The sequence below is a fragment of the Podarcis pityusensis genome (assembly GCF_964106645.2).
Source record: "Podarcis pityusensis genome assembly, chromosome: Z".
Classification (NCBI taxonomy): Eukaryota; Metazoa; Chordata; class Lepidosauria; order Squamata; family Lacertidae; genus Podarcis; species Podarcis pityusensis.
Genome location: NC_138044.1, coordinates 18037802 through 18062855, shown reverse-complemented (window position 1 = coordinate 18062855; position 25054 = coordinate 18037802). Strand labels below are relative to the sequence as shown.

The window sequence follows — 25054 nt, the reverse complement described above, 5'->3', positions numbered from 1 at the left end:
CTAGAGATTCAGCAGGCACCTTCTGTGCCAACTTTTAAATGCCTGCTGAAAACTTTTCAATTCTGCCAGGCCTATGTAGGCAAGTAAGAATGCATTCTCCCACAATGGTTAACCGATGTCTGTTCAAATAACAACAAAAACAAAAACAATAATGGCTTTGTTGTATAGTTTTTTCCCCTTTTATTGCTGTATAACCCTCCTTATTTCTCTGATTGTAAATTGTTTTAAACTGTTTTTAATTGTTGTAACCCATCTCGGAACCTTAGGGTGGGTAATATATTCTGTTATTTATTTTTTCTGTAAGTTGTTTTTAACTGTTTTTAATATTGTGTTGTAATGCTGTAACCCATGCTGGACCTTAAGGTGAAGGGTGAATAATAACAATAACAATAGTAGTAGTAGTAGTAGTAGTAGTAGTAGTAGTAGTAGTAGTAATGTGATTATGATGATTAGGGCTTCCCCTGCAAATTTCCAGCTTGTACCCAGTCATGGTTTATCAAAATCTCTAGGTATAGGGGGAGCAGAGAGTGGGGTGGTTAAAGGATGCATGCAGGGACACTGTTTGGTTAGGAGAACCAGGGTGGCATTGTGGTTAGAGTGCTGGACTAGGACCTGGGAGATCAGGGTTCAAATCCCCTCTTTGCCATGATTCTCACTGAGTGTGACCCTGGGGGCCAGTCACTGCCTCTCAGCCTAACCCACCTTGCAGGGTGTTGTAGGGTTTAAAAGGGGTGGGGGAGAACCTTGGATTCCACCCTGACTCCTTGGAGAAAAGGTGGGCATAAATGCAATAAATAAAATAATGCCTATCCCTGTTCCCATTGCATCTGCCATGCCCTCAGCTGAGATGCTGTATGTGCCTCAATGACAGAGAAAGGTATGTGAGGAAATTACTCTCTCTCTGTGTGTATGTGTTTAAATAAATAAAAAAAAATAAAAAAATTATCCAGTAGCACCTTAGAGACCAACTAAGTTTGTTCTGGGTAGGCAGGGGTAGGCAACCTAAGGCCCATGAGCCGTCCCCTAACCAAGCCGCCCGCTCAGCAAGTCCCCACGCGCTGCACTAAACCAACGCAGTGCGGCACAGGGACTCGCTTCCGTGGCACCAGAAATTGCATCTGTGCAGATGCAGGTGTCGGAAATCATGTCTGCACAGACACCGGAAATTGCTGGTGTGGGTGCTCATGCGCACGCGCAATCCAGTCCACAGAGGGATCTCCGCTGGAGTGAACTGGCCCAGGTGAGGTAAACCTTGCCAAGCCCTGCATAAGCTTTCATGTCCTTGCACACTTTTTCAGTTACACTGAAACAGAAGTCACCAGACCCTTATATATAGTGGGAGGATGGGGTGGGGTTTTTCTCAGAAGGGTAGTAGGCAATGGGTAATTGACTCAATGGGTATGATAAACCTGTTGATGACTGTTAACGACTGCAATTAGTCCTACAGGAAAAAGCAAGGGATAGTATGCAGATGACCAAAAATAGCTTTAGCATGTGTAATGAGCCAAGAATCCAATACAGTCATACCTTGGGTTACAGGCGCTTCAGGTTGTGCGTTTTCGGGTTGCGCACCGCGCTGAACCCAGAAGTACCGGAACGGGTTACTTCCAGGTTTCGGCAATTGTGCTTGCACATGCGCAGAAGTGCCGAATTGCGACCCGCGCGTGCGCAGCTGTAGGACTAATTGCAGTCATTAACAGTACCACAACCCCAGAGTCGTTCGTGACTGGACTTATCGGTCTGGGGTCCCTTTACCTTTACGATGGGGAGGGAGTGGCACTGTGGTCTAAAGCACAGAGCCTAGGGCTTGCCGATCAGAAGGTCAATGGTTCAAATCCCCACGATGGGGTGAGCTCCCGTTGCTTGGTCCCTGCTCCTAACAACCTAGCAGTTTGAAAGCACATCAAAATGCAAGTAGATAAATAGGTACCGCTCCGGTGGGAAGGTAAACGGCGTTTCCGTGCGCTGCTCTGTTTCGCCAGAAGGGGCTTAGTCATGCTGGCCACATGACCTGGAAGCTGGCTGCAGACAAACGCTGGCTCCCTCGGCCAATAAAGCAAGATGAGTGCCGCAACCCCAGAGTTGTTCGCGACTGGACTTAACAGTCAGGGGTCCCTTTACCTTTACCTTTAAGGTGCTACTGGACAATTTTTTTATTTATTTCGACTGCATCAGACCAACACAGCTACCTACCTGTGTGTCTGTGTGTAAGACACACACACACACACGATCTGCAAAGCTTGTTGTGCAGGCTTAGTTTCTAAACACGGCTCTTCCCAAATCTTCACCCAACCAGACAACTCTGAGAATAACCTATTGCTCTGTATTTAGCAGCTGAGATTTGCAGAGGTCATAAGGTTAATTCGTGTTACTTCCTGGCTGATGGCTACCAGACCCCCTCAAAGTCTTAATCCAAACATATCAGGAGGAAACCTATCTTCTCCCACCCACTATCATCCCTGGCAGGGAGATGTCAAATATATAGTTAGAGATATGAGGCATTGGAGTCTATTAGTGGATAGTAGAAATTAATAAATGGTAGCATTTTGATTATTTGGAATATGAAAGGAAAATTCAAGCTGTAGAGGAATTCCTGGGCTAGTCTATGCAAAACAATCTGACCAATTAAGGACAATTAAGAAACAATACAGGCCCACTGAGGGCCACTGGCAATTCAAGAGAACAGTCTTCCCCCCTTGCCCTGAGGTGTGAACAGACATAGGGGATTTAGAAGGTTGCCAGAGTAACTGGGTGTGAGGTGACAGGAAGAGTTGGGGGCCTTTGCTATGAGGCTTGGAAGAGCTGAGAAAGGGCAGAATGGTCTTGGTTGGATGGCTGAAGGCAGGCTGGGAGGGATGCTTTGGACTCCAGTGCTGCACGACTGTGGGGAGCAGGCTCCTCTTGAGATGTACTCCCTCTGTGTAGACTGAAGGTGTTGTTGTTGTTTAGTCATTTAGTCGTGTCCGACTCTTCGTGACCCCATGGACCAGAGCACGCCAGGCACTCCTGTCTTCCACTGCCTCCCGCAGTTTGCTCAAACTCATGTTGGTAGCTTCGAGAACACTATCCAACCATCTCATCCTCTGTCGTCCCCTTCTCCTTGTGCGCTCCATCTTTCCCAACATCAGGGTCTTTTCCAGGGAGTCTTTTCTTCTCATGAGGTGGCCAAAATATTGGAGTCTCAGCTTCAGGATCTGTCCTTCCAGTGAGCACTCAGGGCTGATTTCCTTAAGAATGGATAGGTCTGATCTTCTTGCAGTCCATGGGACTCTCAAGAGTCTCCTCCAGCACCATAACTCAAAAGCATCAATTCTTCGGCGATCAGCCTTCTTTATGGTCCAGCTCTCACTTCCATACATCACTTCTGGGAAAACCATAGCTTTAACTATACGGACCTTTGTTGGCAAGGTAATGTCTCTGCTTTTTAAGATGCTGTCTAGATTTGTGATTCCGTTTCTCCCAAGAAGCAGGCGTCTTTTAATTTCGTGACTGCTGTCACCATCTGCAGTGATCATGGAGCCCAAGAAAGTAAAATCTCTCACTGCCTCCATTTCTTCCCCTTCTATTTGCCAGGAGGTGATGGGACCAGTGGCCATGATCTTCATTTTTTTGATGTTAAGCTCCAAACCATATTTTGCGCTCTCCTCTTTCACCCTCATGTTTAACTAAACCATATTTCTAAAGGCATGGCAGTCACCACCGCAATATCAGTTCTCCAAAGGAGCACAGTTGGGGTCAAGACCCCTGGAACCCCATGCACAGCTCGGCATGGATTGGGGTGGCCTATAACAATATGCATCCTTCACCTCTGCCCCAAAATATCTTTCCATAGCTGTATATAATCCAGGTTGCTAAGTTTTGGACAATTTCAACAAAGATGCCAGAGACCTCTGATGGGAGTGAAATATTTCTGGCAAATGACAAAGTTCACCGGGTTTCTGATGAAAACAGAAGAGTCTTTCCTCCTGGACCAGCACCCTCTTTCCAGATAAAGCTGTCCAGATGCCCAACCCCATCAAGGACAGAATGGTTCAGGAAATGGCAGCCAAAATGGTCAAGGCAGATAGAGCAATTTCCCCATGAAGAAACATTGCAGTTTCTGGGACTTTTCAGTTTAGAGAAATGGCAAGCAAGAGATGGCATGATAGAAGGTAATAAATTGATGCAGCGCATGGAGAAAGTGGATAAAGAAAGGTTTTTCTCTCCTCTGCTAGCATTGAGATTCATGGACACCCAGAAGTAACCTAGCAGCAGAAAGGAAGAGCCAAAGGAATGAAGCCTGGGCATGTCCCGCTGAGTTATCCCACCCTCTAAAAAAAGGGGGGGGGAGGCAGAAATACAAACATTTGCCACCATACTGATCTACCAACCACTTAGAAGTGGCTTATGTTGCATTATATTAGGCTTGGAGACATGCACGAGATTCCCAGCTCCAGTCTATCACTGATGGCTCACCCAATGGAATAAGACACTACTGGCAAAAGCACATTGCTCAGCAGACAGCATCAGTACAGCAGGACCTCAACTCTTGACAAACTGAGACTGGCAAGGCTCTGGCGAATGAGGGGCGCTAACTGATCATCGCCAGCCAAGTCTTAAAATGCTGTGCTTAAAATGCCATGCAAATTTGCTCACAGTAAACTAGGCTATTTGCTTGCACTCATCACTGTGACAGTTTTAGTGACTCCAGGCTGACTCCAGAAATGGATTGCCTGAGCACTATCATTCCAGTTCAGTGGCAGGCAGTAATGCACTTGGGAAAATGAGTCCGTATTAATGTACTTAAATAAATAAATACAGTGGACACTCGGGTTGTGAACGTGATCCGTGCGGGATGCACGTTCGCAACCCGCAGCGTTCACAACCCGCATCTGCGCACGTGTGGGTTGTGACCCTGCGCTTCTGCACATGCGCAAAGCGCGATTTAGTGCTTCTGCGCATGCACGACCGCCGAAACCTGGAAGTAACCCGTTCCGGTACTTCTGGCTTTTGGTGGACCGCAACCCGAAAAAACGCAACCTGAAGCGGCTGTAACCCAAGGTATGACTGTAAATAAAATTAGAGGATAAGAAGAGGCTGCTAGTCCATCTAGTCCAGCACCCTGTTCTCACAGTTGCCAACCAGGTGCCTTTTTTGGGAAATCTGGAAGCAGGATTTAAGCACAAGAGCACTTTCCCTTCCTGCTGTTCCCAACAACTGGTTTTCAGAAGCACTGCTGTCTCTAATGTGGAGGCAGGGAACAGCCACTGTGACTAATAAACTCTCATTAGCCCTTTTCTCCTCCATGTCCAGTCTTGTCCAGTCCTCTTTTAAAGCCATCATTGCCTCCTGGGGGGTGGAGGGCAGTTCCATGATGTAACTATGAGCTGTATGAAGAAGGCCTTTCTTTCATCTGTTCTGAATCTTCCAACATTCAGCTTCAATGGATACCCACGAGTCCTCATATTATGGGGGGGGGGGGGAGGGACGGACTTTTCTCTAGCCACTTTCTCCATGCCATGTGTAATTTTATAAACTTCCAACATGTTGCCTCTTACTTGCCTTTTCTCTAAACTGAAAAGTCCCAAATGCTGCAACTTTTCCACACAGGCCAGTCACTCTGCCCCCTTAATACCCTTTTCTGAAATAAGAGTCTGTATTAATTTAATGCACTTGCATAACAGCAATTCCAATATGGCTTGAAAATCAGATGACACGATCCAGCAAGTAAGCAAGTTAAACAATTAAAACTGAGAGGGAGACCAAGGTGCCCACCCTGATGTCTGTTGCACCCCTGAATGAATCCTTGATCTGGTCTTGCAGAAAATATAGGACCTTTATACCAGGTCGTACTAATGACCCACATAGCTCAGCGTTGCCTTTCCAACCCAAAGTCTGCCAGATGCTCTGGACCAGCTGGGACTGATGGGAGATTTGTGCAAAACAACTAACACCAGGATTTGGGGAGCAGTTGTGTACACTGACTGGCAAGAAGCTCTCCAGTATTTCAGGCAGGGGTCTCTTCCAGATCTATATGGATATGCCATTGGGGACTGAACCCGAGACGTTCTGCATGTCAAGCAGACATTCTAACCACTGGGCCATGGTCCTTTCCTTATAAACAATATCAGATTCTAGTCCTCATCATTCAGAAGAAAGTGATGGGAGCATGGGAAGCTGCCTTCAACTGCCTTTAGCTCAATATTGTCTGCACTGGCTAGCAGAACCTCTCCATGATTTCTGGCATAAGATTTCTTTTCACTGTAGAGGCTAGTATTCATTGATAGCCTTCTCCCCTCTCCTTCAAAATTCCAGTATATAAATAGCTGAAATAATAAGAAAAATATCAATTCTACAGTCGACTCTCAGTCACTGGGCCAAAAATGTAGTGGGTTGGTGTGATGATTGAATAAGCAGCACACACAAACACACACGCTCGGCAGTTTCTTCTTCTCTTTCTTTTGTTAGAGTAATATTTAGTTACCAATTCATGCTCCTTTAAAGGGGAAGGAAGGTTGATTTAAGGAAGGCTGATTTATTTGAGCTCTCAGATGTCATTCTTCTGCTACGGGGCAGTGGAGGGGGGAACAGCTCTTTCTGTTATTACATCTGCAAGATCAGCATTTTCCTCTCTCTCGCCTCGAATGGAGCAAGGCATTCTGGGCTCCTGTTCCAAAACCCTGGCTGATTGAAAACACATGGAGAAAAGCCACAGAATCCAAAACAGCTCGGGCATGTGTGTGTGTATGTGCGTGTGTTGTTATTTAAGCGGTGTGACTTTTCATTCAAATTTCACCACATTCCAGTCAACATTTTCTTCCTCTGCTGGAAAGACTTTTAACATGAGCTAGCAGGGATTGCTGTTATTGTTACAATGATAGTGTTTGGAGAGCACTGGGTGCACCTGGCTCAGTACAGTGGTACCTCGGGATGCGAAAGGGATCCGTTCTGGAGCCCCGTTCGCATCCTGAGTAGAACATAACACGCGACTGCGCATGCGCGGGTCACGTTTCGCCACTTCCGTGCATGTGCATGACTTCATTTTGAGTGTGTGCACATGCAATGAGCGGCGAAGCCCGGAAGTAACGTGATCCGTTACTTCCAGGTCGCCGCGGAGCACAACCCGAAAATACTTAACCTGAAGCTACTTCAACTCAAGGTATGACTGTATTGTCAACGATGACTTGCAGCAGCTTTCCAGGGTTTCAGGCAGGAGACCATCCCAGCCCTACCTGGAGATGCCAGTGGGAAACTGGACTAGGTACCTTTTGCATGCAAAATAATAATAATAATAATAATAATAATAATAATAATATGCTGTACCACTGAGCTACAGCCCTTCCCATAAAAATAAATACGACTCTAGTCCTCATGGCTCTGAAATAAGGACAGATTTAAGTAGCAATGTAAGAAGCTGCCTTATCTCAAGTCAAATGCTTGGTCTATCTAGCTCAGTACTATCTACTTTGACCGGCAGTCACTCTCCAGGGTTTCTGGCAGTGGCGTTCTCTCCTAGCTCTTTCTGGAGATTCTGGAAATTGAACTGGGGCCTGCTACATGCAGAGTAGGTACTCTGGCACCCAGCTGCTTCCCCCAAAACAAAGTGAGATAGTAGTTATCATAGTTCTGAATCAAGGACTGAATTAAATAAGAACATAGAAAGCTGCCTTAGAACTGAACCAGACTAATGACCAGGTGTCAAGAGGACTAAAGATCAGTACCAGAGACACTAGACCACAAGTAGACCTTGACTCTCAAGCTGAAATAAATAAATTCCTGAAACAGGAAGTCATTTTATACTGCTTCCTGCCCAGAAGGAACCAACGGTCAGTCTGGGCAGTGTCACTCTATGGAAGGTTCTTCATAGTGGAGAAGATGCAGTGACACCGCTTGTGGGATAGGTGGTGTCACAGCTCATGTCCCCTGTCCTATTTTGAGACTCCTCCTCTTCCCACCACTACCACCTTTTGAGGGTGTTGTTCCTTCTGCAACAATTCTAGAGAGAGCAAACATTTTCAAGGAGTATTGTAATGTTTCTGAGTCCAACCAACAGGCCCCAGGACTGAGCAGCAGTTTTCTAAAGAAACCTCATTCAGAGGAGCCTCCTGTAATCTCTGCTAGAACTCAAAAGTGAAGACCTAAGGAACTGCCTAGGTAATGCGACTCAAGGGCAAATCCTCAAATTGTCAACTTCTTAGCATTAAGGGAGTGTCAACAAATTACAAGCTCAATCATTACAACATCTTGTAGTGGATTAATTTGACCTCAGCCAAACCAGGCAAAATAGCAGTGCAATTTATTTATTTATTTTAAAAAAAGCAGAAGCGGAAAAAAAATCAGATACCAAAATAGTCCATCCTAAACAGCCCATCCTAATATTTTCCAGTCTGCAAAAGTGGTTTGGTTGCAATTTGGAAGCTAGTTTATTTTGTTTCTCCTGCCTGTAGACTGTCAAGTCTGCTGCCCATAAATCCATATTCTCTCTCTCTGCAGAAATCTATTTTAACAAAAACGACAAAGCCTTTCAAGTACCTCTCTTAAGCCTATAAAGAGGAAAAATAACAGGACAAATAATGTCAAACCTTGTTTTCCCATTTGTTATAGATCTTAAAATCTGGGTGCTTTTTGTATCTACTTTTTGTAGATAAGACCCCCTGCACCCTTCACTGGAAGTGCAAGGGCAGGGATCACTCAGTTTGGAATTTAAGAATTAATTCTGCCGCTGGGAAGTCAATTGGCCAAGAGTGGAGCGGTTAGAAGTGCTGCTTAGCAACCAGGGAAGGTGGAATGTTATTTTGTGAGGTACCCGTGCTCTGATTGGCTGTGTGGGTGAGAGGGAGTACCCCTTCCCATGTCTGATTGAACGTCTCCTTGTTATGTACAAGGTCTCAAGGAAGATAGAACATCTGTTTCTTTCTGCTCAAATTACATGCCTTGTTTCCTCAGTAAAGTGTTATCAGCATTTCTTTTCTCTCTGGACTCAGTCAGCATCGTTTAAGTGACTTTGCTAGCACCCTCATGATTCTGGATGGGGCCCCCTGTGACATTTATCATATGGCCTCCATCAAGCATGGGGTTATGAAAGTGTGTTAAGGCGTAGAGATGAGTGAAACATGCCCCCCTGCATTTGCACAGGTATTTCACACACATACACACTATACTGATAAGTAAAAATGAGTAGTGGTTTTTGACAATACAGCTTCAAACCTTTGCTATGGGCAACTATGATGATAAACCATAGACTTGGAAAGGAGTCAGAGGATCATCTAGTCCAATGCAGGAATATGCAGCTATCCCATACAGCGCTTGAATTTGCAACCTTGCCATTATCAGCATGATGCTCTAACCAACCGAGCCATTCATATCCTTATGTTCACAAGTCAATGGCACCACCAAAAGCCCTTCCTTGATCTCCATTCCATACACAATCTATTTGAGAAAGGTCAAGGCTGAGTGACTAAGTATCTGCTTTGCATTCAGAAGGTCCCAGTTTAAACCCCAAAAGCCTCTCCAGGTAGGGCTGAGAATAGAAAAAAAAAATAGAAATAGAAATATTTTATTGTCACTGTACCACTTGTTTACAGTGAGATTAAACGAGCCCCCCGCTCCCTCCCACAATCTCTCAGTCCTTGTTACACTCTATGTGCTGTCCTTCGACCACCAATCCCAAACATCCTTATCTGAAATTCTGTAGAGGCTGGGAAGAGGTGTGTACAAAAAATGTATGTTTTACGTGCATATGTTTTCATGCATTCTCTTGGATGGAACAGACCTATGATTGACACATAATGGACATAGGTTGGCATGCCGTCCCTACAGCTGATGAGGGGAATAAAGTAAGATTTGAATTCTCAGTGTTCTGTATAACAATGGGCTGAATTAAAAAGGAACATAGGAGGTGCCTTCAGACAGTCTATTTAGCTCACAACTGTCTCCAGTGAGTGGTAGTGGCGACTCTCCAACTTTACCGAAGGAAGTGTTCTGCTGTCACACCATGAGGACACCACTGGGGATCAAACCTGGGACCTTCTGCATGCAAAGCAGATGTTCTTCCTCTGAGCCACATTCCTCCCTTTATCTCTGGTTAGCAAAAATGTATTGAGCTGACCCCACACAAATTACTTGGAATCATATAATTGTAGAGTTGGAAGAGAACCCACTGATTATCTAGGCCAACCATCTGCAATGCAAGATTTGCAGCTCAAGAATCCCTCTCAGGTATTGTGTGGGCAGCCCAGGTAGTTTGTGGGCTACTTTGTAAGGTTGGCATGATCGACACCATAGTCGATCATAAAATTATAACAAGAACCAGGCAGAGCCAGGAATCAACAAAACACAATACCATTCCTGGTTCCCCATCACCAACGTCTCATTCCTACATGGCGTCCTGAAGCAGCCAAGAATAAGGCTCGGATCCTTTCCACATCTACTGCTGGCTGCCAAATAGAGGCTGGGAACTGGGATGTTGTTGCTGGCACCTCCCTGCCCGCTGCAGATCGATGCGGGAACCGGCTGTCTCCTCCGAACTGGCCCCTTGATCCAAAACAGGCTGCTGTTGTGATGGAAATTGCTAAGTTTTTGTTGGAGAAACGGAGTGGGTCCAGAGGGATCCCAAAAATGCCTCCGTCAGCCAAATTCAAGGGGTCTGCACTGCCAAAGGCTGCCCAAACCCTGGTTTCATCTCTGCAGCTTCTCGGGAGTTAAGTCGCAACCCCTGACTCTGGTGTTTTCTTTCTCTGTTCAATTGGATATTAAGTTTCCTTCCTTGGCATAATTTCCCATTTGCCATTGGGTTTTGGTTTCGGCATTTAATCCAGGGATTCAAATTTTCCCCGGCCTCCAAACCATCAAAACAGCCCCAGCGAAACAGGCCGTTTAATTTTTCAAAATCATACCGGTGTTACACATTGAAGAGCCCTCAAGCCAAGCATGAGCTTATTCTAAGGAGAAATGTGCCTAAATCTGTCTTCCAGTTTCCCCAAACTTTTCACTGTCATATAATTGTACAGTTGGAAAGCACCTCCAAAGGTCATCTAGCCCAACCCCCTGCAATGCAGGAATCTCAGCTAAAGCATCCATGACTGATGGCCATGCAACATCTGCTTAAAAGCCTCTACAACCTCCCGTTCGCTGCACAGTCAAACAGCTCTTGCCCTCAGAGAGTTCTTCCTTATGTTTATTTGGAGCCTTCTTTCTTGTAACTTGAATTCATTTGATATTTGAAGATGGCTATCATATCTCCTCTTTTCTTTTCTTCCAGAAGGCTCATTGACCTCATCCAGCAGGGCTCGTATCCTTTTTAATAGGGGTAAGCAGGTATGCTCAATGAGGGAGGAAGGCTCATGACAGTGGTTCTCCCCCAAAGCTCCTCCAAACTCAGATACTCACGAAGCTCACTTGAAAAATTAGTTGATCAGGCCAAATTGTCTTGTTAATTCAGCAGTCCTAGACTAGGGATGGTCTCTGATCTTCCAAAAGTTACTAAGGAGGCTGGGCCAATTAAAGCAAGAGCTACCTACACTCACCAGATTATTCCATTCTTGAATTCTTTGTTAGGGGGTGGGGTGTGTGTGGAAAATACAGCCTGCTCAGATGCCCGGTTTGCTGTGTTCCAACCAGCCAAAACAAATCAAATTAAATGTCCTTACACTTGTTTTGACATTTTTCCACCGTGAGTCATGAATAGCTGAAGAAGGCCATGGGGGTGGAGTGGGGGGTTAAGAAGGAGGAGCCCCAGATGATTGCCAGAAAAACAGCTCAGGAAATTTCTACACTGCATGCACACTTAGAGTATGTTTGGGTGCAACATATTTCTAAATTCGTCGAATCAGGAACTCAAAAAGCAAATTAGTGACTTCCAATGAAATCATCACAATCTAAGAGCAACCCAAACGATCAAGGGAATGGATTTTTCAGTTTGGAGAAAAGGTGAGTAAGACGCAACATGACAGAAGTTTATAAAATGATGCAATGCATGGCATGGAGAAAGTCGAGGGGAAAGTTTTGCTCCCTCTCTCATATTACTAGAACTGGCAGACATCCAACAATGTTGACTGCAGGAAGATTCAGAACAGATTAAAAAAAAAAAGCCTTCTTCAAGCAATGCATAGTGAACCTATGGAACTCCCTCCCACAGGAGGCAGTGATGGCCAACAACTTAGATGGCTTTCAAAGAGGACTGGGCAAATTCATGGAGGAGAGGGCTAATGAGGGCTATTAGCCAGGATAGCTGTGCTATGCCTACATGGTGGGAGGCAGCAATATTTCTGAATACCTGTTCCTGGAAACTGCAAGAGGAGAGAGCATTCCAGGTTGGCCACTGGGAGAACAGGATGCTGGACCCAATGGGCCACTGGCCTGATCTAGCAGTCTCTTCTTTCATTCTTACATTATTTCTGAATAATCATGTATTTATTCATGGAGGATAAGGCTAGCAATGGCTACTAGTCACAACGGCCATGCTCTGCCTCCACAACTAGAGACAGTCATGCTTCTGAATACCGGGAGGCAGAGCACAGCCATTGAGGCTAGTAGCCATTGATAGCCCTCTCCTCCTCCATGAATTTGTCCAATCTTTTTAAAAACCCATCTAGGTTGGTGTGCAGGGACGCGGGTGGCGCTGTAGGTTAAACCACAGAGCCTAGGACTTGCCGATCAGAAGGGCAGTGGTTCGAATCCCCACAACGGAGTGAGCTCCCGTTGCTCGGTCCCTGCTCCTGCCAACCTAGCAGTTCGAAAGCACACCAAAAAGTGCAAGTAGATAAATAGGTACTGCTCCGGCGGGAAGGTAAACGGCGTTTCCGTGCGCTGCTCTGGTTCACTAGAAGCGGCTTAGTCATGCTGGCCACATGACCCAGAAGCTGTACACCGGCTCCCTCGACCAATAAAGCGAGATGAGCGTCGCAACCCCAGAGTCAGCCACGACTGGACCTAATGGTCAGGGGTCCCTTTACCTTTTTAGGTTGGTGTGCATCACTGCCTTCTGTGGGAGTGAGTTCCATAGTTGCATAACTAAAAACTTTCTTTTATGTGCCCTGACTTCAGCTGAGTGGTTGAGAGCCAGGAAGGGGTGGAGCCTTCTCTGTATGATGCTGGATCAATGTCCCCATCCCCATCTCAAAGCTCTAGTCTTCCTGACTCAGGGAGAAACACACACACACGGTTTTGTTTAAAAGGGTTTCATCTCCTGAAGTGGATCCAGTAGGAGACTGTGTGCCAGGGAGAAAACCATCCATCTGGCAGGAGATGGATTTTCCATGTTCTTGGAGCCGGTTCGTTCGCACAACAGACACAGGCAGAGAGGTAAAACGAGACACAGCCTTCTCTCCAAAAGCCTGTGGAACTCATTAGGAACACACTCTTACAGGCCCCCATCCTGTCCCTTGAGTGATGATGCACTTAATGCTTCCCATCTACTCTGAAATCTGCCTCACTCCAAGGAGGACTAGGCATGTCTCTCTTAGGATGGAGACTAAATGGGGATTCCAATTAGCCAATCCATGGAGGTGTCCATTTTGATTATTTTGGGAGTGTTCCTTGGGAGGATAGCTGTTCATAGTACTTAGGAACCTGTCTTACACTCTTTCAGAACACTGATCAGTATTCTGTGCACTGACAGGTAGCATTGGATCTCCAGGGTTCCAGGCAGGGATTTTTTCCCCCAGGCCTACCTGGAGATGCCATCAAGAACCCGGAATCATCTGCATGCAAAGCACATGCTCCACTACTGAGCTGTGGCCCTTTCCCTAAAACTAAAGTAAGATCCTAGTCCACATGGTTCTTTCAAATGGAGACTAAACAAATCTCACTCCATTCCGTGCCTATTTCTATGGTGACAGAGATGCCCTTTACTGTCACAAGAACAGGTAATTTTGTGCAGAGGGAAGAACAGAGAGAGGCTAATCAAGCCTATGAATCATGAATTATGATTCATGATTTTCGATTCATGATATTTATGAATTATGAATTACAAATCACGATTCATGATTTAGGATTCATGATATTTATGAATTACAAATCACGATTCATGATTTAGGATTCATGATATTTATGAATTATGAATTAAGCTTCATGATTTACGATTCATGATATTTATGGATTATGAATCATGAATCACAATTCATGATTTACGATTCATGATATTTATGAATTATGAATTGTGAATTATGAATCATGATATTTATGGATTATGAATTATAAATCATGAATTATAAATCATGATTTACAATTACTGATATTTATGAATTATGAATTCTTTTCTGACTTATGATTCATGATATTTATGAATTAAGAATTAAGAATTAAGAATTAAGAATTGTGGTTTATTTATGGTTCCTGATTCCTGATTCCTGAATCATGGTATTTATGATATTTATGATATTCATGATTTATAATTTATAAATTATGAATTGTGAATTGCTTTTTATGAATTATGAGTAATGATTTATGAATTACTTTTTATGAATTACCTTTTATGAATCATGATTTATGAATTATGATTAATGATATAATAAACCACAGGTCCTAGGGCTTGCCAATCAGAAAGTTGGCGGTTTGAATCCCTGCGATGGGGTGAGTTCCCGTTGCTTGGTCCCTGATTCTGTCAACCTAGCAATTCGAAAGCACGTCAAAGTGCAAGTAGATAAATAGGTACTGCTCCGGTGGGAAGGTAAACGGCGTTTCCATGCTCTGCTCTAGTTTTGCCAGAAGCAGCTTGGTCATGCTGGCCACATGACCCGGAAGCTGTACGCCGGCTCCCTCGGCCTACAGAGCGAGATAAGCACGCAACCTCAGAGTCGTCCGCAACTGGACCTACCTAACGGTCAAGAGTACCTTTATCTTTACCTACCCTGCCTATCTGACTGGGCTCCTCCTTACAGTTGGTTGGGGTGTATGTGAGCAGGAGGGCTTGCCTTATCTTTGGGGTGAGGGTAAATTCCACTAATTTCTGGTGTGTGTGGAAGTATATAATCCTGGTGGTGGCACAGGAATTCAACCTCCTCCAAGATCCTGTATTTGCTACTACTACAAGCCGTGGCTAATTTTCAACCATCAGCTCTAAGAGAACAATGACACACCTCAACGGTGTTTCAATCTCAGGAGCATAATAGAAGGGAAAAATTGGATGCTCCCACAGGCCAGTGGGAACCAGCTTACTATGTTTCAATATATGCTGTAAGTCACCCAGAGTGGCTGGGAAAATCCAACCAGATTGGTGGGTATTATTATTACTAATAATCCCACTCCCCACCAAAGTGGATGGTTTCTATATTTCTTAAAAACGTGAGAAGAGCCTGTTGGATCAGGCCAATGGTCCATCTAGTCCAGCCTCTCACAGTAGCTAACCAGATGCCCCAGTGGGAAGCCCCCAAGCAGGATTCAAGCACAAGAGCCACTCTCCTCTCCACCTGCTCGTGGTTTTCAGCGATATCATCATGCTCATTTATTGTCAAGCATTAAATATAAGAAGCAACTCTGGAATACAGTGGTACCTTGGTTGTCAAACTTAATCCGTTCCGGAAGTCCTTTCGACTCCCAGAACCATTCGAAAATCAAGGTGTGGCTTCCAATTGGCTTCAGGAGCTTCCTGCACTCAATCGGAAGCCATGGAAGCCATTTTGGACGTTTGGCTTCCGAAAAGCATTTGAAAACTGGAACACTCACTTCCGGGTTCGCTGCGTTTGGAAGCCGATTTGTTTGGGAGCCAAGCCGTTCAGCAACCAAGGTACCACTGTATACATACATACATACATACATACATACAGTGCACCTTTGGTTGGATGGACAGTATTAGGATCAAAATACATTAGAATGTTGCTATCTCTGGAAACAATTGTATCAGTTGGAAAGCTATGGAATACAATGTCTAATAAAAAAAGATTTGACCCGTTTTCCCATAGTAAATTGACTTTATGGGGAAACCCAACTTTCAGAATTGGAGAAAAGATGGTGCTTGGATCAACTGATGCATGATGAAGATGAATTTTTAACGTACGTTGTGTTAAGAGCTAAATATCAGCTATAGTATGCAACCCAATGGCAATATCTACAGCTACAACATTTGTTAACAACTTTGTTCAGCTTCTGAGACATCTGAGATACTAGAATGACTGGTTAAATCCTTTAAAACAAAAAAAAACCACACCCCATGATTACTTTTTATAGATATTTATTATCAATAAATCAATGTGATATGCAGATGTTAAGGAAGGAATGGAACCAATGTTCCTATATTGCCTAGTGTTTAAACTTCTATATCAAAAGTGTCCTTAAATTACGACTTATACAACAGAAAACAATATTTCAGATTTATTGGACTCCACTACGTTTGTATAGGAAAGGATTGTCTCAGGGAAATGGTGTGGGGGAGCAGAGAAGCTGTTTGTTTCACAGGCGGGAAAAGAGGGAATATGAGCATCCAAAGAGGCAGCACCATGGTAAGGTTATAATTTCCATGGAACAAATTACACCCTTGCTCTCTCATTATCCATCAGGGAAACCTAACCTCCAAAACGCAGCCACAAGCCAAAAGACTGATGGTGAGCTGTGCTTCATGTTATCCATCCCCTGTAATGAGCCAATGCATGGACTGCTCTCCACTGGTTGCCAAAGGGGGTCTGCTCTGCCAGCACTGGGGTCATGCTCAAATCCACCCTCCGATTTCTCAAACATTTGCATCCTGAGAAAAGAGTTCCTCTTTCCCTGTCTCACTGGGAAATGCAAAAGCAGGGAACCAAGAACGACTCATTTTGTTTCTCCATTTGCTTTTAGTCTATTAGAATTCGGTTTGCATTCCATAATAAGTTTGGCCTGCTTTTTAAAAATTCTTAGTTGGTTTTAGGTGAGAGGATTGGACTAGGATACTCAGATCCTCTTCTGCTGCCTGTTAAGTAAAATTATGTGGGGCATGGAGAAAGTGGATAGAGTGGATCTCTCCTAACCCATGGACATCCAATGCAGCTGAATGCATTCAGGGCACATTAAAAAGTCCTTCACGCAGTGCATAGTCAAAGTATGGAACTACCTCCCACAGGAGGCAGTGATGTCCACCAACCTAGACAGCTTTAAAAGAGGATTAGATGAATTCATAGAGGAGGAGAAGGCTACTAGCCACGAAGGCTATGCACTGCTGCCACAATTGGAGGCAGCAATGCTTCTGGATCCCAGTTGCTGGAAACTACAGGAGGAGAGAGGGTTGCTCTTGTGCTTAGGTCCTGCTTGCAGGTTGACCATAGGCATCTGCTTAGCAACAGTGAGAACAGGCAATAGATGTGCCACTGGCTTGATCCAGGAGGCTATTCTTACATTCTTGTGTTCTAGGTTTTGGTGTTTTCATCCAAATGCCCGACAACAGCCTCTCCCAACACAAAAGTGCACACACACTCAGTGCTGCTGCCCTTGTGAGCTTCCTCACACTGTCCTCTGGTGAGAGCATAAAAAGTTACCATGGCTTTACCAGGAGATGCCAGGGATTGAACCCTGGACCTTTCTGTGAGTATAACAGATGCTCTGCCACTAAGCTACATCTCTCAAAACTAGCACAGGCTTCTCGTCCTCATACGTCTGTATAAACGGGAAGCGATTTAAAGAGAAATCTAGGAAGCTGCCTTATTTTGAACCAGAACTTTGATTCACCTAACTTAGCTTTGTCAACACAGGGCTGCAGCTTTCCAAGGTTTTGTACAGGGATATTCCCAGATTCACCTGAAAATGCCAAAGATTGAACCCATGATTGTTCTGGCCCACCCCTGGATTCTTGCCAAGCCGCAGAGGCATGGGGAAAGAGCAAGCATTTATGTATTGCATTTATGTCCTGTTCCCCTGCTTTTCCTGCAAGGAGCTCAAGGTGGTATACATGGCTCTCCTCTTCCCCATTTTATCCTCACAACAACCCTGTGAGGTACACTAGACTGAGAGAAAGTGACTGGCACATGGTCACACACAGTGAGCTTTATGGCCAAGTGAGGATTTGAACCCTGGCCTCTCTCAAGGTCCTAGTCAGACATTCCAACTACTACACTCTGGATTTTTCTCCATCTCCCTATTGCTAACCATTACACTCTAGTCAGTACATTACCAGGCAGCTACCAGAGGAGGCTTCTGAGCCTTCCTGGGTGCCACAAAATCCCAATTCCTTACGAGTCTGCCCTCAACTGGAGTAGATGACCATTTTTTCTTGAAGTGACAGCATTGCTTGGAGTCAGCGCAAGGCCGTCTCGACGCAATCATAAACTTTTCCAGAGGTAGAACCTCAGATAGATGACAACATTCATTTTTTTCCCAATAGGCAAAACTTACGACTCGCCACCTACACACACACACACACACACACACACACACACACACAACATCCTGGTGATTTGATCCAGATGCTCAAAGTGACTGACTGTTCCAGGAGAAAATAAGACCCTTCTTTCTTTAAAAAAAGAAAAATAACAATAACAATAGGGGGAGCTAAACCAAAGCAAAACCCCAATGATGAAAACCATAAATTACACCCCGAGCTTGTGGAGAAGAACCGTCCATTTCCCTGTAATGTAATGAGTGCCAGAATAAATGCTAGCGCTCGCTGTTTTAGTTTTTCCATCGCTCCATGTGATGTACTGGAGGCTTAAAAAAAAAGAGAGACTTCCTTAAAGGGCTTTGCAGGAAGAAAAGTGAAATCACTGTTGGCCGAAGTGGTCCAACACAAAGCCAAGGTCATAAATTTACTCCCTCTGGCAGCTAACTCAAGTGGGATGGGGGAGGAATAGCTAAAGTAGGTGTCTGGATCTCAACTCAACAGAGGGATGGAGGATGCCCCATTTCAGAGCACCAGCCTCACTGCCAAATTACAGCGATTGTTCCAAAACAGTGAGCTGGGAGAGGGAGAGTTGCCACCAGGCTGCAGAAACAAATGAAATGGATCATTCAAACACAGCTGTGAAGCCAAAGCAGGCACCTGCAAAGAGGAGGCTTCCTTCCACATTTATTTATGATGTCCTACCCTGGCCGTGCCCACTCTTTCAGCATATTGGGGAAGGGTAGTTCTGCTGGCATGTTCTCCTAGTTTCCCCAACAACCTTGTCAACACAGCCAGTGTGGTGTAATGGTTTGTTTGTTTGCTTGTTTGTTTTATTTCTCTGCCACCCTTCATCCAAAGAACACAGGGCGGTTTACAATATGAACACACGCACACACACACATACACCTTGTAATAACAAACAAAAACAATACCCCCCACCACACAGTTTAAAAGGGCATAAATAGTTTAATTAGCCAAAGGCCTGAGAAAAGAGGAACTGTCAAGTATTGGATTAGGACCTAGGAGACCAGGGTTCGTATTCCCACTTTGGCCATGAAGCAGACTTTGGACCAGTTGCTCACTCTTGGTCTAACCTACCTTGCAGGGTTGTTTTGGGGAATGAAAAGGCTCAGAACTATGCAAGCCACCTTGAGCTCTATGGAGAAAAAGGAGGAAGGGATGGCCACTAACTTGGGTGGCTTTACTGAAGGACTAAACAAATTTGTGGAGGATAAGGCTATCAATGTCTACTAGCCACGATGACCACAATCTGCTTCCACAATTGGAAGTAGCAATGCTTCTGAATACTAGTTGCTGGAAAACAAAGGAGGGGAAGGGAAGCATCCTGCACTGGGATGCTGCTCATCTTAACCCACCTCACAGGGTTGTTGTGGGGATTAAATGGGGAAATGGAGCTCCTTGGGAAAGGGTGGGAAATAAATGTAATGAATAAATAAATCTGGTTAGCCACTGCGAGGACAGGGTGCTGGATTACATGGGCTACTACCAACCTGATACAGCAAAAAGGATCTTTTTATGTTCTTGTGGAACCTCCAAGGCCAAAAGCAGTCTATCCAGAATCCTAGAGTCTGTGTGGTATTTGGCAGCTGTGAGGACAGAATGTTGCCCTAGATGGGCCATTGGCCTGATCCAGCATACTGTTCTCATGTTCTTTGGGGCATGTGGACAAACACAGATGTGGCTTCCCTAAATCTACTGAGACTGAGTGTGTGTGTGTGTGTGTGTGTGTGTGTGTAAGCCAGACATTGACACTGAAATTACCCGTGCAAGGTGTGAACTCCACCGCTGAGATAGAACAACCCCTTCCTGACTCCGACAGCTTAGACTTTTCAGTTATCTGCTCGCAGTGTGTAATGCGGAGATGAGGCTTCAAGAGCATTTTATGATCTCTCTTAATGAGCTCAGAGCGTCTCTCCTAGACTGGTTCAGGCTGAGCGATCCCATTCAGTCTGATAATGACACATTAATCTGACAGGCGGATGAGTCCAAATAATCCCTGCTATAAACCCATTAAACTATGACAGATGGCAAAAAGGGTGGTGCATTGGGTGAGAATAGAAGCTTGTGAATAGGGACAATGAAACGGGGGATTATTGACTTTAGCCATAATTGTGGGTTTTATAAAGTCAACCATCTCCTCCCTCCCTTGATATAATATCTGAAGAATTGGCAGAATTGCAGCTGGGAGATGGGGTGTGGGCAGATAGAGGATTTCAACAAGACACACCCAGTGCATGGCAACTGAGAAAAAGAAAATTCCTTGCTAAGGATCATTAGAAAAGGAATCCAAAAATAAAACAACTGTGATTCCTGCATTGCAGGGGGTTGGACTAGATGACCACTGGGATCCCTTCCAGCTCTTCAGTTCTATAATTCTATGGTCTCAGAAGTCCACTTACCTTTCATAGTTGGATGTCATTGCAGCCTGACCATGCCCACATCTGCAAGCTGGGAAGGTTGTCTAGGTGGATTTGCCTGCCCAAAGATTGGCCAATTGCAGGCAAGTGTGAGGTGGAATTCCCCTTGGGGGCAGACCCAACCAACCGATAAATGCCACTTGGGTCTGCACCCAGGGGCAATAAATTGAGGCCTGACCAGGCCTCCTTCCCACTTCACCATAATCAGTTCTCCCACCCTCCCTTCACTTTTTCATAAGTTTCTTTCTGCAGACTAGACTTTGCTATGGCACTGTTGGCTGCCATATTCAGGGCCAGGTAGGAAGATTTCCACTTGGCAAATTGGCACCAGCCATTGGGTTTCCACCTACCTTGTAGCAACAGACCCCCCCCCCAAGTGTCCCTGCTTTCCAGGGAACAGTCCAAGATTTACAGAAACCATCCTAGCTTCTGATTTGATCCCAGAATGTCCTTTCCTTAGGACATCCCTATTTTCATCAGAGAAATGTTGAAGGGTATTGAGTTATGCAACCTCTGAGCCAAGGAGATAAGTAACTATACAACCTTTAGAAGACATCTGAAGGCAGCCGTGTACAAGGAAGCTTTTAAATGTTTAATGATGTTTTTATATACATTGGAAGCTGCCCAGAATGGCTAGGGCAACACAGTCAGATAGGCAGATAAATAAAATTCCTATTCTTATTTTTATTATTTAGGATAAATGCAGCAATTGTCACAACTTTGTGAGGTTAAGCACTGGAGATCAGAAGGTCGGAGGTTTGAATCCCCGCGACAGGGTGAGCTCCCGTTGCTCGGTCCCTGCTCCTGCCAACCTAGCAGTTCGAAAGCACGTCAAAGTGCAAGTAGATAAATAGGTACCGCTCTGGCGGGAAGGGAAACGGCGTTTCTGTGCGCTGCTCTGGTTCGCCAGAAGCGGCTTAGTCATGCTGGCCACATGACCCGGAAGCTGTACGCTGGCTCCCTCAGCCAATAAAGCGAGATGAGCGCTGCGACCCCAGAGTTGGCCACGACTGGACCTAATGGTCAGGGGTACCTTTACCTTTAAGCCTAGTCTTGGTTCGAGAGAAGGTTGTAGCCTCTGCCTGCCCCTCCTTGGTTAAGGGTATCCTGGTAAAGGGATCCAGGAAGAGCTGCTTCTATCCGAATGCCCAGGTGGGAGCCAGGGCCATAGCACTCCTTCCAACTGGGACCCCTCAGATGTACCCCTATTTGATGTAGCTCATTAGGGCTCCCTCTAGTGGTAGTTCACCCTTAGATGCTCTCCCAGCAGAGGGGATGGAGGGGATGGCTCCACCCTGTGCCTAAGTCAAACCATTCACATCTGTAATCAATAAAGTTGTGGCCTAATTTGAACCCATTCTACAGTGGTACCTCGGTTTAAGAACAGCCCTGTTTACGAACTACTCAGTTTACGAACTCCTCCAAACTGGAAATAGTGTCCTGGTTTGAGAACTTTACCTCGGTCTAAGAACGGAATCTGAATGGCGGAAGGGCACCGGCAGTGGGAGGCCTCATTAGGGAAAGCGCGCCTCAGTTTAAGAACAATTTTGGTTTAAGAACGGACTTCCGGAACGGATTAAGTTTGTAAACCGAGGTAGCACTGTATATATCTTCCGTCTTGTCTGGTTATTTCATAATGAGGGAAACAACGGAGTCACAGGGCCTTGGCTCGCAAGGTGGTGGACTCTCCCTCCTTGTGGTTTTTTAAGCAGGGGTCAATGGCCATCTGTCAGGGATTCTTTAGCTGGGATTCCTGAGTTGCAGGAGGCTGAACTAGATGTGACCCTTGCAGTCCCTTCCAACTCCTCAGTCCTATGATTCTAAAGGAAGCGTATTTACGCAAATCTAATGAGCCATCAAAATCTAATGCGGACCTCCATTTTCACAACCTTGAAACTGAAAAAAAGTATTTGCTGGTGAATGCAAATGCGCCATCAAATCTAATGCACACCCTATTTTGACGTGATTTGGCCAAGATACATTCGAGTAAATACCATATTATACAAAGCAGTGGAGCTAGATAAGGGCAACCAAAGTGGTCTATAATCATAAAAACATAAGATGAGCCCCCATTCTCTATTGAGATCAGAGATGCCGAGTTCTGCTCAACGTTGGGGGGGGGGGCGGTGAGACCCACCACCACCGCTGTGAGGCCCACCAAGGCTTGCCACCACTGCAAGGCCTGGTCAGGCCTGCTGCCACCACAGCGAGGCCCTGTGAGGCCTACTGTTGTCACAGGCCCGGTAAGGCCTGCCACTCCTGTGTCCAGCAAGGCCCACTGCTGCTGCTACGAGGACTATGGTGGGGCTGAAGACACCTCAGACCTACAGAGTTAGTGCCTTTGATGTCAGAAAAAAAAAAACAGTTGGAAAACTCTCTTCTCTCCATCAAGCCATTAGCGACAGGGTGGACAGATGAAGTTTTTATGACAGCCCAATGGACACAGAGCTTATTAACGCTATTATTATGACCCCCTCCTGTCAAGCCAAAAGTTAGGCTGCTTATTTTAGATACTGGCCTGTCTGACAAAGCCCTCAGACAAAGGCTTCAGGAACTGTCATCTTAAAGCTATCCTGACACTAACAGGAAGGGGCCTATGGAGAACAGCAGGGGCTCCGTTGGTAGAGCATCTGTTTTGCGAGCAGAAAGCCCTAGGTTCAATCCTTTGAAACATCTCCCGCTAGGACTGAGAAAAGACTGGAACCCTGGAGAGTCCCTGCCAGTCAGTCCATTTGATGCTGTCCTTCCTTCAGAACTGCAAGAGATAGGAACTTTTTAGGGTTCAGTGGTGGAGCATCTTCTTAGCATGCAGGTATGAGGATCAACCCTTACTATCTTCAAGTGGGGCTGGGGATCCTGGAAAGCCCCTGCCAGTCAGGTTCAATAATATTGCACCATCAATGGTCTGACGCAACAGAAGGCAACTTCCTGTGTTTCTAATGTAAACCCTGAATGAGTGAGTTAATGAGCTAAGGAGCACCGATCAGCAGAGAAAGTAGGTGGCAGCTTGAGAGCTACCAACACATTTTTGTTGTTGTTGAATCCTCATTTCTAGGTGACATTTGGAATTACCAGCAAGGAAGAATTTCTATTTCAAGTCCATTTCAGAAACTCCCTTGACTTACTCTTGCAAGTTATCGGTAGACTTTAAGTGCAGACCTGTTTCATATCTGGACTTCACCACTCTGGGGCTTAATATTAATGGACAAATGCAAACATGTCCTAGAAAGTCAAACTAGCAATCAAGCCACTACTGTTCATTCAACCTGGCACAGTTCTGTAATATATGCCACACTGATAGTACATGGTTATAGGCCTCTGAGGACATCTGGCAACTGAAATGACTTGCAAGGTAAATGCAATTAAATGGACATTTGGTGCTTTTGCAGGGTGGGGGTGGCATGGTTGAATACCGATTGCTGCTTCTTGTATAAATATGTGGAAATAATGAAATATTGGTTGTGGGGAGCCTCCATGCTCTCCCAGCTAGACCAGCATGAAGGGCTGGTAGGGCTTTTGTTTCATTGTGAACACACATTGACCAAAATAATGATAATGAATGAGTAAATGCTTGCAAGGTAGTTTCTGGGTGGTGGTGGGTGAAGCAATAAAATGTATATCTTTAAAAAGTGAGGAGGAGGTAAGGAAGGGGGGGGGGGAGAGAAGGAAAATATAGGTGTCTGGCTGATACTTAAGACCAGCCAGTTTGCAGGGAATAAGTCTAGCTTTTGGGACAGTGATGAAATCTGCCGCCTGGTGTCTGAATCAGCTGCCAAAACCAACCTTGGCTATTCAGTTACATGGTCATAAGCTTAAAAATGGTCCAATTTGGAGGATCTTGTTACAATATGATGGAAATCAGCACCAAAATACATTATCCTTTAATGGAATCTGCTTCCTCATTAGTCAGCTCAGCCAAAAGGTATGTTATTTTATTTTATTTTATTTTATTTTAAAAACAGCCACCATTATGGAACAAGTCTGCAACCATTCGTGGTTAGAAACATTCCCAGATTTGTTTAGGGTGTCTATGTGTCCTGCTGAAATGATGTTGTTTTTGTTTATTGCTTTATAAAAAGAATGGCTTCTAAGTGCTCTACATACATGAAATTAGTTATAAAATTCATACATTAATAAATACTCCATAAAACAGTTCCATCAGGTCCTTACAGATCTTGCCCTACAATAATTCACAACAAGGAACTTTCTGTCACTGATATGCATGGTGAATGACAGCCTCTGGAAAAATACAAACCCTTCTGCTCTGCCTGTTCTCTCTCTTATCAAGGCATCCTGGGTACATCTAGATTGGAGCTTCTTAGAGGCTTGTGGGAGAAAGCTCCATGCCATGAGC

General features: G+C 45.0%; 1 protein-coding gene and 1 long non-coding RNA gene across 4 annotated transcripts in view; one reads left to right on the top strand and one right to left on the bottom strand.

Moving 5' to 3' along the window:
- COL5A1 (collagen type V alpha 1 chain) overlaps positions 1-25054 on the bottom strand; it is a 184275-nt gene that overhangs the window by 114548 nt on the left and 44673 nt on the right. The gene's annotated exons all lie outside the window — the stretch shown is intronic.
- LOC308468089 overlaps positions 7807-25054 on the top strand; it is a 30764-nt gene continuing 13516 nt past the window's right edge. Inside the window, exons 1-3 of the long non-coding RNA XR_013981462.1 lie at positions 7807-8133; positions 11240-11269; positions 11811-11907. This is a non-coding gene — a long non-coding RNA (uncharacterized lncRNA). The remainder of the gene's footprint in view (positions 8134-11239; positions 11270-11810; positions 11908-25054) is intronic.